Source organism: Schistocerca serialis, chromosome 9 (genome assembly GCF_023864345.2).
Source record: "Schistocerca serialis cubense isolate TAMUIC-IGC-003099 chromosome 9, iqSchSeri2.2, whole genome shotgun sequence".
Classification (NCBI taxonomy): domain Eukaryota; kingdom Metazoa; phylum Arthropoda; class Insecta; order Orthoptera; family Acrididae; genus Schistocerca; species Schistocerca serialis.
The window spans coordinates 165,537,881-165,549,891 of record NC_064646.1 but is presented as its reverse complement, the minus strand read 5'-3'; positions in this window follow the sequence as shown (position 1 = coordinate 165,549,891).

Here is a 12,011-nt window from a genome sequence, read left to right as displayed (position 1 = left end):
AAACTAGCAGTGCAGGTGACTGAAGGATGGAGGGCACCAAGAGGGTGCACTTGCCTCCCCCCTGGAGTACAGAGTTTTTATTCACTGCAGAATTCTCACACACTTGTAGAAGTAATTTCCGTAATTCTGCAGAACCTCTCGTTTAGGCAACTGTAGCGTTGTGTGGCTGATCGCAGGGAAATAATATAGGGTGGCGCACGGAAAACCGGCCCCGAGTACAGACTGCTCGCCAATTACGCACGATTTGTTACCGGTTACGAGCAGATACAACAAACAGGTAAACATGTAATAAATAGGCAGAGAAGAAATAACAAATAAGATAATGCAAGCAACAAATGAGAAACAATAGATGACGATTGTGGGGGGAAAATGGGCAGTCCAGTAGTCGGGACCGATTTTTCGTGTGCCAGCTTGTACCACTGAAATAATATTGTAAAAGTTATCATATTCTCTTTACAAAATATGACAGCAGACATTCGATTATGGAGCTCAGGTTTCATTCGGTTGTAAGTCGGTCTGCCTTCCACAGCAATGAACATTCCGTTTTACCTTGGATCAAATAAGGACGGAAAATAGCCGCTCGTCTGTGCCGTACCGACTTCCTTCACTGCCTTCTTCGAAATATTGTTGTGGAGTTGCGTATGAGGCGTTTCACCGCTGTTGTGGAACCGAATTCCCCGTCACAGTTTTCTTAATGTAATCAGCAATAGCTAAAGGTAGCGCTTCCTAGAGCAATGTTTTGTTTAAGAGAATGCCATGTGCATTGCGCTATGCCTTAAATTTTTTTTTGCTTTATCACTTTAGAGAAAGATTAGCCAAAGGTTCTTTACGGCTGGTTCATTTTTGTTTATAACCAATAGTATTCTCATTTCTGATCGTTTCATACTTCAGATTTTTCTTTTTCAATGTCAGTTTGACGTTACTAGTACTTGAGAAAAGATGTTTTCTAAATATTTTACTGTTTTATTTCCTAAGTTAATGGTCATTTTCTTGAATACATGTTAACTGCTAACGTAAAATGATATAATGTTAGATCGTCAACTTGAGAAATGTGTCATTTCCAGAATCATATTAATAACACAGAAAGGTTTACTTCGAAGGAGATAATCGTGAATCACGTCTGTCTTATAAGTATCAAAGTAGTCTACCCATAATAAATACGAATATTGAGTCGATATCCATCATTTCACAGAGAGTTCTGGTGGCATGACACATCTCAAAAGTGATCAATTAATTTATATCAAAATTTCTGTGGACACTCATGACTAGTAGTATTGTACACTACAAACACTACGTTTTACAGTGTTCGATAAAAATTGTAGAAACAGTTTCTTAAAATTACAATTCATAAATCTTTCTTTCATGACACAGACTCATTTCCAACAAAAAAAGTATTACAGGTAATACAAAAATTGTAGTATTTGAATAAATAATACACATTTTATAACCTCAAGTGGGATCTGACATTTTCGAAACACGTGCTATTAAAAAAAAATTGGTGACTTGAGCGAATATAAAGGAGATTAAAATGAACTTAAAGCAGTCAGACAGCCCTATAATTCCTCCAAAGGATTACCAACCGAACTTAAAACGTGAAAATGGTACAAGTAACGTCGCTTGGCCAACAACATACGACGTATTAACAAGCCACTCTTCGGCAGCCTTTTTCATCGTCTCAGACATTGCAACTATTACGGGGGGCAACCCTTCCTGGTTTTTAAACGTAGACGTGAAGTTTAAAAGCGTCCAGGTTAAAACCTCTGTTTTGGGCAACGACACACTTTGCTCAACGCTCACCTCTTTAGGTACTTCATAAAAGATTTGAAGTAACGTAATTGAATGTTCTATGATATCCCACACCTCTGACATCAGTTTATGCTCATCGTTTCTGAGAACAGCTAAAGTGGAAATTATTGGCAATCTGTTTGCAAAAACATGTACTAGCATGTCGAAAAGTGAGTTCCATCACGTGGGGTCTTCTTGTTTTTGTTTTAGTACAGGCAGATTCATTTGCATTTGCGTTTCCTTTAGTTTATTCATTGCAAGTTAACTTTTTTTCGAAAAATTGAACGAGATATTTAATTTTTTCGACCACACTCTCAATTGTTTTTGTACCCGATTTGACAATTAAATTTATTATGTAGGCGTAACAGGGGATGTGAGCCCATTTACCAATTTTGACCACAGCAACCATGTTAGCTGCATTGTCGGTTACAACTGTCACTGTTTTGTTGCTTATTCCCCAGCTGGTCGCTTCTCCTTGTAGAAAATTACATATGTTTTCTGCGGTGTGTCGAGGCGAAAATTCCAGGCAACCCAGTACATTCGAATGAAGTCTCGTTTTATCACCCTTTGATTGTTCGAGGATGTCGAGGCGTCAGTTGTCAGAGCGACTGCTGTCGTCGATTTCAGTTTTCCACGTAAATTATCACGCAGTTGACTGAATAGTTGTGGCAGCAAGCTGGTCGAAAGGGTCAGAGCAGGAAAACAAACTTCCTAAATTCTTTGTCTTCCACAATGCTGAAGGGATGGTATTCCTTACAAATCATTTTAAGCAACTGTAAGTCGATTTCTTTGCTTTTATAAATTGGGAGAGGCTTAATAATACTGACAAAATTTGTCAAAGATGACTGTCCTCCTCCTACTGAACCAGGTTCAAAGGTGGCAAATGCAGGCATCCTGCTGACCAGATTGTTCAACGATAGCGAATCAACATCGCTGACAGATTCGCTAACAGAGGCTGAGGAGGTAGAGGCTGGGGTGATTTGCTGGCAAGGCGCAATTGACGTCGCAGCACTTGTTTCTGTAGATGTTGACAATGGAGACCTAGATCGAAAATCCGTTCTCTCCAGTGGCACTGTGGGGTGTTTCTTTATAAGATGCCATTTTAAATTAGCCATGGAGCCTCCAGCAATACTGATGATGGCTTTGCAATATTTCCATTCTCCTCTATCCACCTCTATTTTCTTGTAGTGATACCACAATACAGATGTTGAAAATCTCGGCTTCTGTAATATTATAGCCGCGCGGGATTAGCTGAGCGGTCTAGGGCGCTGCAGTCATAGACTGTGTGGCTGGTCCCGGCGGAGGTTCCAGTCCTCCCTCGGGCATGGGTGTGTGTGTTTATCCTTAGGATACTTTAGGTTAAATAGTGTGTAAGCTTAGCGACTGGTGACCTTAGCAGTTAAGTACCATAAGATTTCACACATATTTGAACATTTTTGTAATATTATTATAATTTCGTTACTAATTCGCCTTAAAAAGTTACCTTGAAAAGTTTTAAGAGAATCTCTGTATGCATAAGTACAAACCATTACAAATAAATATTGATAAGTAAAATTACAAATGATTAAAACAGTTGGAAACTTAATAACAGGGAATGGTGTTGATAAAGTCAATGATAAAAGATTCGAGGTATAATTATGGTTACTCTTATGACAATTTTAAAAGTTATGTTTTCTTTTCTTGGGCTACAACCCCTCCCTCTCCTCAATGAGGTAAGGCCCCTTCACCAAAAAAAGTCTGAAAACCTTTAAATATATCAATTCCGTCCAAGTATTACTTCTGCACGACTGCATGATAAATTCATTAATTGTCTAATGTAGACAGCTTGTTTACTTAGACTTTCTTAGCTGAATGCGTTTCTCGCATCGCAATATTCGTGTGATGGGCCAGTGACTACAAGCAGACAAAGATGTTACTCAGTGGCCACATGGTAGGTAAAGACTAACAGATAGGCTGGCAGGCTCAGCGCGAACGGAAGTACGGATTTACGGAACTAAAACCTGGTTATGACCCTGCATGGCCACCCCAGAACGCAGTCGCCTTTCCTTTTCGAGGGGAGATCTAGCAAGTGCAACGTCTTTTTTTTCTGTTTGTTTAAGTAAAATAACTCACATTCGCAATGGAATTACTCGTATTAAATAACTGGCCAGTAATGAGTCGCCTATCAAACATACATTAATATTTCTCTTTTGCAATTTGCTGCTGTCTACATCACATTGTTTGCGCATCAAACTGCCATACTAACTGTGCGGGAACTGAATATTTATTTATATAAATCGTAACTTCCGACACAGGAGCTGAGAAACGGCATACTAAAATCAGAAGCTTTGTATCAGCAACAGCGGCAACTACATAAGGGTGCTGGAATATCGTCTTAACTTTATAAGTGAAAAGAAAGAAGATGGGGGGAAGGGTTCATGAATGGAATAAGTCATCAGTTATTTGAGAAAGAACTTGTGAGTGAGCAAGGACAGTCAGGAAGCCATTAACAGACGAGACTGAAGCGAATATGAAATTTTACAATTGCGTTTTACTATACTTAATATAAACTTTACACAAATACATATGAAAATAAAATAAAAGCGAAATCTGTTATTAGTTCAATGCTGATAGTAGGGTTTAACGTAATATGGAAAACTTTTCAAAGTCACTTCTCTACGTTTTTCTTTAATAAGTGGAAAATCATAGCCTCTAGCGATAACGTATCCTGATATAATATGTAATTACATTAAATTTCCTACAAAGAAAGGTCCTATTCATTTCTTCTAGCATTAATAGTTTGCGTGTAGAGAGCTGGAGAAAAGAACATGAAAATCTCATGCGACGCGCATGGGCTATAGCTCATGTAGTTTCCCAAGTTAATAGACCACAAGTGTCTCGTATAAAATTCTTCGTCTCGACGTCCTCTACACAGCTATGCTGCGTTGTAAACAATAATCATTTACACCCTATATATACTTCACATTGTTTCTGAGTTCCTAGGCAAAGTAGAGACTTTATGGAAGAATAGATAGTTTTAAAATAAAACGAGGTTTTCTGATCATACTTGCCTCACATGATTAGCAAAACTTAGGTTTTTTATGTTGCATTATTAAAGTTAATCCAGCAATAATAATAATTGAGTTCACAGTAATAAAGTTTGTGGTTTGAAAGCTCCGCCTGAACAAATGTTCTTGAGATAATAAGTAAATACGATTTCATGGCAATCTATGTCTTTTCAAATGGAGAGGCACCCCTTTTCCTACTGAGACAAAATGACCCACAACCCACTTTTCTTTTCTTTTCTTTTCTTTTTTTTTTAAGAAACCAAACTAGTAGGTGATGCAAATTGGAAACAACCAAACTTAAAAAATAGTTAGAGCCTTCCTAAATGTAATATTATATATATCAAAGATACACGAAAATCGTTTATATGAATTTTCTTACACTACAAATTAAGCAAATTATTTAAAGTAAGTTGCTAAATCAAGTCGATGAAACCAAAAAATATATGAATAACAAAACAACTTTCCCTGTTATAAGTATGTCTTCCGCTGTTCATCGATATAATGAAGTCAGCTGATATGCCCATTTGTTGCCTGAAAAGACGTACTTATTACATACAACGTAATTTTTATGTAATTTACGTAACTATAAAATACTTTTTAATTACCAGTCATGGACGCTGAATAGCCAGACCCAAGTGGAAGAACAGCTTGTAACACATGTAAAATGGGCGAGCGCAGTGAACGAAACGAACAACTGGATACTGAACTAACTAGGAGCAGTCGGTAGTGGAACTGCGACCGGTGGCCATGCGAAGAACGACGAGTGCGGCCGAGGGAGACCGAGACTGAGACGAGCGCGGGACTGAGGCTGGAACGAGAACTGCCGAAGTGACCGCCGCGACCGAAGTGAACTAGTGAACTATGAATCGATCGTTCCTCGTTACCGGGATCTATAAGTAGACCGCCGCGACCGAAGTGAACTATGAACCGATCGTTCCTCGTTCCCGGGAACTATAAGTAGAGTGCCGCGACCGAAGTGAACTATGAAAGACAGCCATCGTGGATTTTCCGTTGCTCAATAGTGCATATTATGCCGGTTTACGTTACCGCTGTTGGTGAAAGACGGTTCGTCGCTAAATAGAACGCGTGCAAAAAATCTGTCATCGACCCGTAATTTCTCTTGTACCCAGTGGCAGAACTGTACACGACGTTCAAAGTCGCCGCCATGCAATTTCTGGTGCATAGAAATATGGTACGGGTGCAATCGATGTTGATGTAGCACTCTCAACAACGACGTCTTTGAGATTCTCGATTCTCGCGCAATTTGTCTGCTACTGATGTGCGGATTAGCCGCGACAGCAGCTAAAAGACCTACTTGGGCATCATCATTCGTTGCAGGTCGTGGTTGACGTTTCATATGTGGCTGAACACTTCCTGTTTCATTATATACCGTAAATATCCGGCGAACGGTTCGTAGACTTGGATGATGTCGTCCAGGATACCGAGCAGCATACATAGCCATACATCAACACGATATCGACCTTTTCTGCAATTGGTAAACGGTCCATTTTAACACGGGTAATATGTCACGAAGCAAATACCGTCTGCACTGGCGGAATGTTACGTTATACTACGTACTTATACGTTTGTGACTATTACAGTGCCATCTATCACAAAAGGAAAAAATTGGTTCAACTAAAACATTCATATTTCTTCACGAACTATATGAATATGTAATAAAAAATGGGGGTCCCTATTTAAAAAAAACACAGTTGATATCCGTTTGACCTATGGCAGCGCCATCTGGCAGGCCAACCATAGCGCCATCTGGTTTCCCCCTTCAAGCTAGACGAGTTTCGTTGTTTGTAGTTTCTTCGTTTGATGCTTATTTCGAGAGATATTTGGCCCAGTCACTATCAATGGAACACCCTATATAGCCACGGTCGTGATGGAACTACTAAGGGCGCTATTTTTTAGGCTTGTAATTTTGATGACAGACTTGCGAAAAAACTGAAACATGGTGTATAGATTTTGGCGGCTATTCGGCGATCGTAAGGCAGCCAAACGACTGTTCACGATTGTGACTGAATACTGCACAACAAACAGCGATATTGGGTGGGTCTTTCAGTTTGAAATCTTGAAAATACACTTGTGGAACATCCGAAATTCGCAATATGATAGCCATTGCACAGTCATAAGGTAGCCAAAATCTTCTTCACGATCTTTATTTGATACCAGTTAAGAGGCTGCAATTTTTAGTCTTCCAGATTGAAATTTTGATGGTAAACTTGTGAAAAACTTGTAACATGGTGTATACATTTTGACGGCTGTCGGGCGATCGTAAGGTTGCCAAATGGCTGTTCACGAATACTGCACTACAATGGCAATATTTGATCTTTTCGTTTAAAACTCTGAAGATACACTTATGAAACATCCGAAATTCGCAGTATGGAAGTTGTGATCATGATACACACAGAATGTACTGTAATGCTTTGTTGGCGACGATATTAAAGTAGCCAAACGCCTCGTCACGAGCATTAATGGATGCTACTCTGCAGGCTGTTTTTGAGAATTCACACATGAGACACTTCGAATTTGCTGTAAGATTTTGACAGTGTTCGAACGATTTTAAGGCAGCCGAATGCGTCGTCATGTTCATGAATGTTTGTTGTGCTGCAGGCCGCAATTCGAACACTCATAATACACACAGAATTTGCCATAAGGATTCTGATGACGATCGGATTATGTTAAGGTAGCTTCAGCATCGAAACTTCGGACAGGAGAATTGTACAGTTGCGTGAATGATGTCGATATGGATTTCATTAGATTCAGACTTATTGATTTAGAGCTTTTCTGCCAGGCTATTAAGTTTTCATGTTCGTCTTTTAGCTGTAAAAGTACGGAATGCATGATTGTTGTTGAAGAAAGAAGATTGGGAATAGCTTGTGATTTTAAATTAATTTGTAATTCGTGAGACTATGAATATGTATTTTCCTCCTCCAAAAAAACTGACAGTGGCACCTATGAAAGCAATCTTAGGATAGCATGTGCTCTTAGATGCCTTGGACACAGCAGGGAAGGGGGTAATGTATTGTGTGGTTTTCTGGATAGTCAGGACTGTGAATCTGCTACTAATGTTACTGACCTGTGTGTGTCTGTAGATGGGACCTGGATAAAAAGGGTCACACATTTCTGTATGGAGTTGCATATGTTATTGGTATTGACTCAGGTAAAGTTTTAGATGTAGAAATTACGTCTAAATACTGCCACCAGTGTGCAACAAGGAAAATGTCCAACAATGAAGACAGTGAGAAACTGTGGCAGGATAAGCATGCAGTAGCATGCTGTAAAAATTATAGTGGCTGAAGTGGGGGCATGGAGGCTGCTGCAGTTGTGAGGATGATCTCCAGATCTGAGGACCAGTATGGTATTAGTTATACTAAATACCTTGGTTATGGGGACTCCTCTTCATTCGAGGCTGTAACAGATAAAAATCTGAACAATACAACAATAGAAAAGTTGAAATGTGTTGGCCACATCCAAAAGAGGCTTGTTGATAAGCTTCATCATTTGCTGAAAGAGAAGAAAGGTAAAGTACTTGATGACGGAAAACCACTAGGAGGAAAAGGCAGGCTTACCCTGAAAGAAATTGATTCTCTTCAGTGATTTTATGGGAGTGCTATCAGGAAAAATACACATAATTTAGAGGCAATGAGGCGTGCTGTGTGGGCAATTTTTTCCCACAGACTGTCCACTGACCAAACACTAATGCATAATCAGTGTCCGAAAAAAGATTTGTTGTAAGTTCAAGAACAGAAATGAGATGTATTCATATAACCACTCATTACCATGATCTGTTATAAATACAATTAACCCCACATTCAGATTTCTTGCAAACCCTGTTTTATTGAGGAAGTGTCTTTATGGAAAGACACAATGAAAGCCTCAATAATTTAATTTGGATTAGATGCTCAAAAAGGACATTCTGTGGACTTGAAGTACTCAAAATAGTTGTCTATAATGCAGTTATCTATATATATATATATATATAAAAGAAAGTCGTGTTAGTTACACTTTTTATAACTCAAGAACGGCTGGACCAATTTGGCTGAAAATTGGTGGAGGGGTAGCTTAGAACCAGGATACTTTTTATCCCATTCGACCGCTATAAAACGTCGTATAACAAAAACGCATCTGGCATGGAATAACAAAACGCAAATATCAGCTAAACGTCACTATAAAACGTGGTATAAGAAAAACGCATCTGACATGGAATAACAAACCGCAAATGACAGCTAAACTTCTATGGTTAAGTATCAGTATACATCATTAATTAAAAATCTAAAGAAATAATTTGTATTTTCTTTGAATCATCATTAACAAGCCGCGACCAAGACGATCGAATATTTCTCGACAAAGCCGTAATGCAAGAAGGATACAAAACATTGCGAATGAAAGGAGAGCAACAAATTGCCCTTGAAGAGCGCCGCGTTAGTATGGCTCGACTTCATGCTTCTCAATCACAAGAGCAAAGTGAGGCAGCCCGTGAAACGGCTGGGTTGGCAATGCGAAATCATCGAGCGAACAACAGAGATCAACATGTAGATAATTTTTGACGCACAAGAAGAGATTTATCACGTGACGATTTGAATCGAGCAGCGTTTAGATACGATTGCAGCACTGATTACTGCTTGCTTCCTTGCATCTGCATTGGGCCGATAGATGTTTGCGAGTATTGTAGCACATTGAAGTTTTCCAGAGAAACGCATGGATTGTGCTGCCTTACCACTAATTGCCATTACTGACTCCGCCACCTGACCCATTGTATTCATTGCTTTGTGGTGAAACACCTGAATCACGACATTTTATTGCAAACACCCAAAAATACAATAGTTGTTTCCAAATGACCTCATTTGGGGCGGATAGTATTGAAGATATGCTATTTGAGTTAGACTTCAATTTCTGATCCGTCTTGCATTCGCCATGACCATTAACAAATCACAAGGCCAATCCTTGAAAGTTTGTGTTTTGAATTTGGAATATTCATGTTTTTCACATGGTCAATTATATGTGGCATATTCATGGGTCAGAAGAGCATCTGCATTGTGTGTTCTTGTGCCTGATAATAAAACAAAAAATGTCGTGTACCACAAGGTTCAAGATGGTTCAAATGGCTCTGAGCACTACGGGACTTAACTTCTGAGGTAATCAGTCCCCTAGAACTTAGAACTACTTAAACCTAACTAACCTAACGACATCACACACATCCATGCTCGAGGCAGGATTCTAACCTACGACCACAGCGGTCGTGCAGCTTCAGACTGTAGCGCTTAGAACCGCACGGCCACTCTGGCTGGCGTATCACAAGGTACTTAATTGAAGAGTGGAAGCTATGCACCAAAAAACATAAAGAATAAAGAATCATTAAAATGCTTTATATTTTTGTATTTCCTAATAAAAAGTTGAACTTAACATCCAAAAACTGATTATTTATTGTCTTTAAGGCAGAACAGAGTTCGCCGGAACAGCTTGTATGTTATAATAACGGAAATAATGGAAGAATTGAAGTGCTGTAGAGAGTTGGTATAGATCCTAGTGTGTTTACAACAAAAGCATTTTACACCAACAACAAGAGCAGGTTCAAGAAAGCTAACAGATCAATGTCTTTTCTGCAAATACAGTCCAGGCAGATTTGAAGTGGAGAGAAGAGAAACCTGGAGGATGGGAAGTATGGAGGATTTTAAAATTGAGGTAAGCTTATTACATGTAGAAGAATAAGAAGAAAATCTTTGAAACTCATTTTCCCCTATTTTACATTTTTTACCTTAATAGAAGCCTTTTCTCAAAAAGTATATGCGCTAATGCAATGAAATTTTCAGGAACTGTTTGCAATGTGTCACTGTCTCCCTGGAACTAAAAAATATGTAATCCTGCAAGAATATTCTGATTTTTAGATGATTGTATGTAGAAAAAAGTTAATTTTGGATGTGCAAAATTAAAAACTCTGTTAATGATACAGTTTGAACAGTTATTAATTTAACTGTAGTTCAGTGGTCTTATAAGCTTCTCGTGACACTACAGTAAAATATTCGGATTAATTGCATGATTAGAATTTGATTTATGGCTTTTTATACAAAAGAGAATAGAAAAATTAAAAATTCAAATTTCCAGCAAAATATTAATCCTGCATATTTTATTACATTTTTCCATTAAAACACATCTCTTTTGCTATACAGTTACAAAATTTTAGATTTGTACATTAATAAATATGGCTGTAATGATTTTTTAAATAAATGTTTACTTTTTCTGTTACATTTCCCCTCATAATATGCAATTATTAAACACATCACAAGAAAGGTGAGAAGACAAAATCCAACAATTATCGTCAAATTTGCGTAATTACATATGTTTTCAAAATAATTGAAAATGTTATGGAGTCAAGAGAAATCATACACTTAAATGGAAACAATTTAGATGGCATATCACAGTGCAGATTCCAAAAAGGCTGCTCGACTGAGAATGCTACTTATACATTCACTCATCTATAAGTACAAGCCTTAAATAGCAATATATCACGAGTTTTATTTTTTGTGAGCTCTCCAAGGCTTTTGATCGTATATATCATGATACTCTACTAGAAAAACTCAAACAAAATTGCTACTTTTTGCAGGCAATACAAGTGTTATAATAAATCCAAATAGAGAGAAAGTAACAGAAGAGTTATAAAATGAGATTTTCCAAAGAATTATTAAGTGGTAATCTGAAAATGGACTCTCCCTTAAGTTTAGAAAAAAACACACGTCATTCAGTTCTGTACAACAAATAGAATCATACCAGCATCTGATATAACACATGAACAGAAGGCAGTAAGTAGGGTAAAATGCTCCAAATTTATAGGTGTATGTGAAGAGGAAAACTTGAACTGGAAGAAGGATATTACTGAGCTTCTCAAAAATTATATTCAGCTGCTTTTGCTCGTCATATAATTGCTAATGGTGGAAACAATGTATCAGCCTCCTTAGATATTTTGATATTTCTACTTAATAATGTCATATGAAATAATTTTCTGTGGTAACTAATCACTTGGAAATAAAGTACTGATTGCACAAAAGCGTGCAGTGTCCACCCACAGACATCTTGTAGGTAAGTCTTCAAGGAGATAGGTATGTTAGTTGCACAATCACAGTACATATTTTCGCTAGTGAAATTCGTCATAAATAATCCACCAAAATTTGAGAA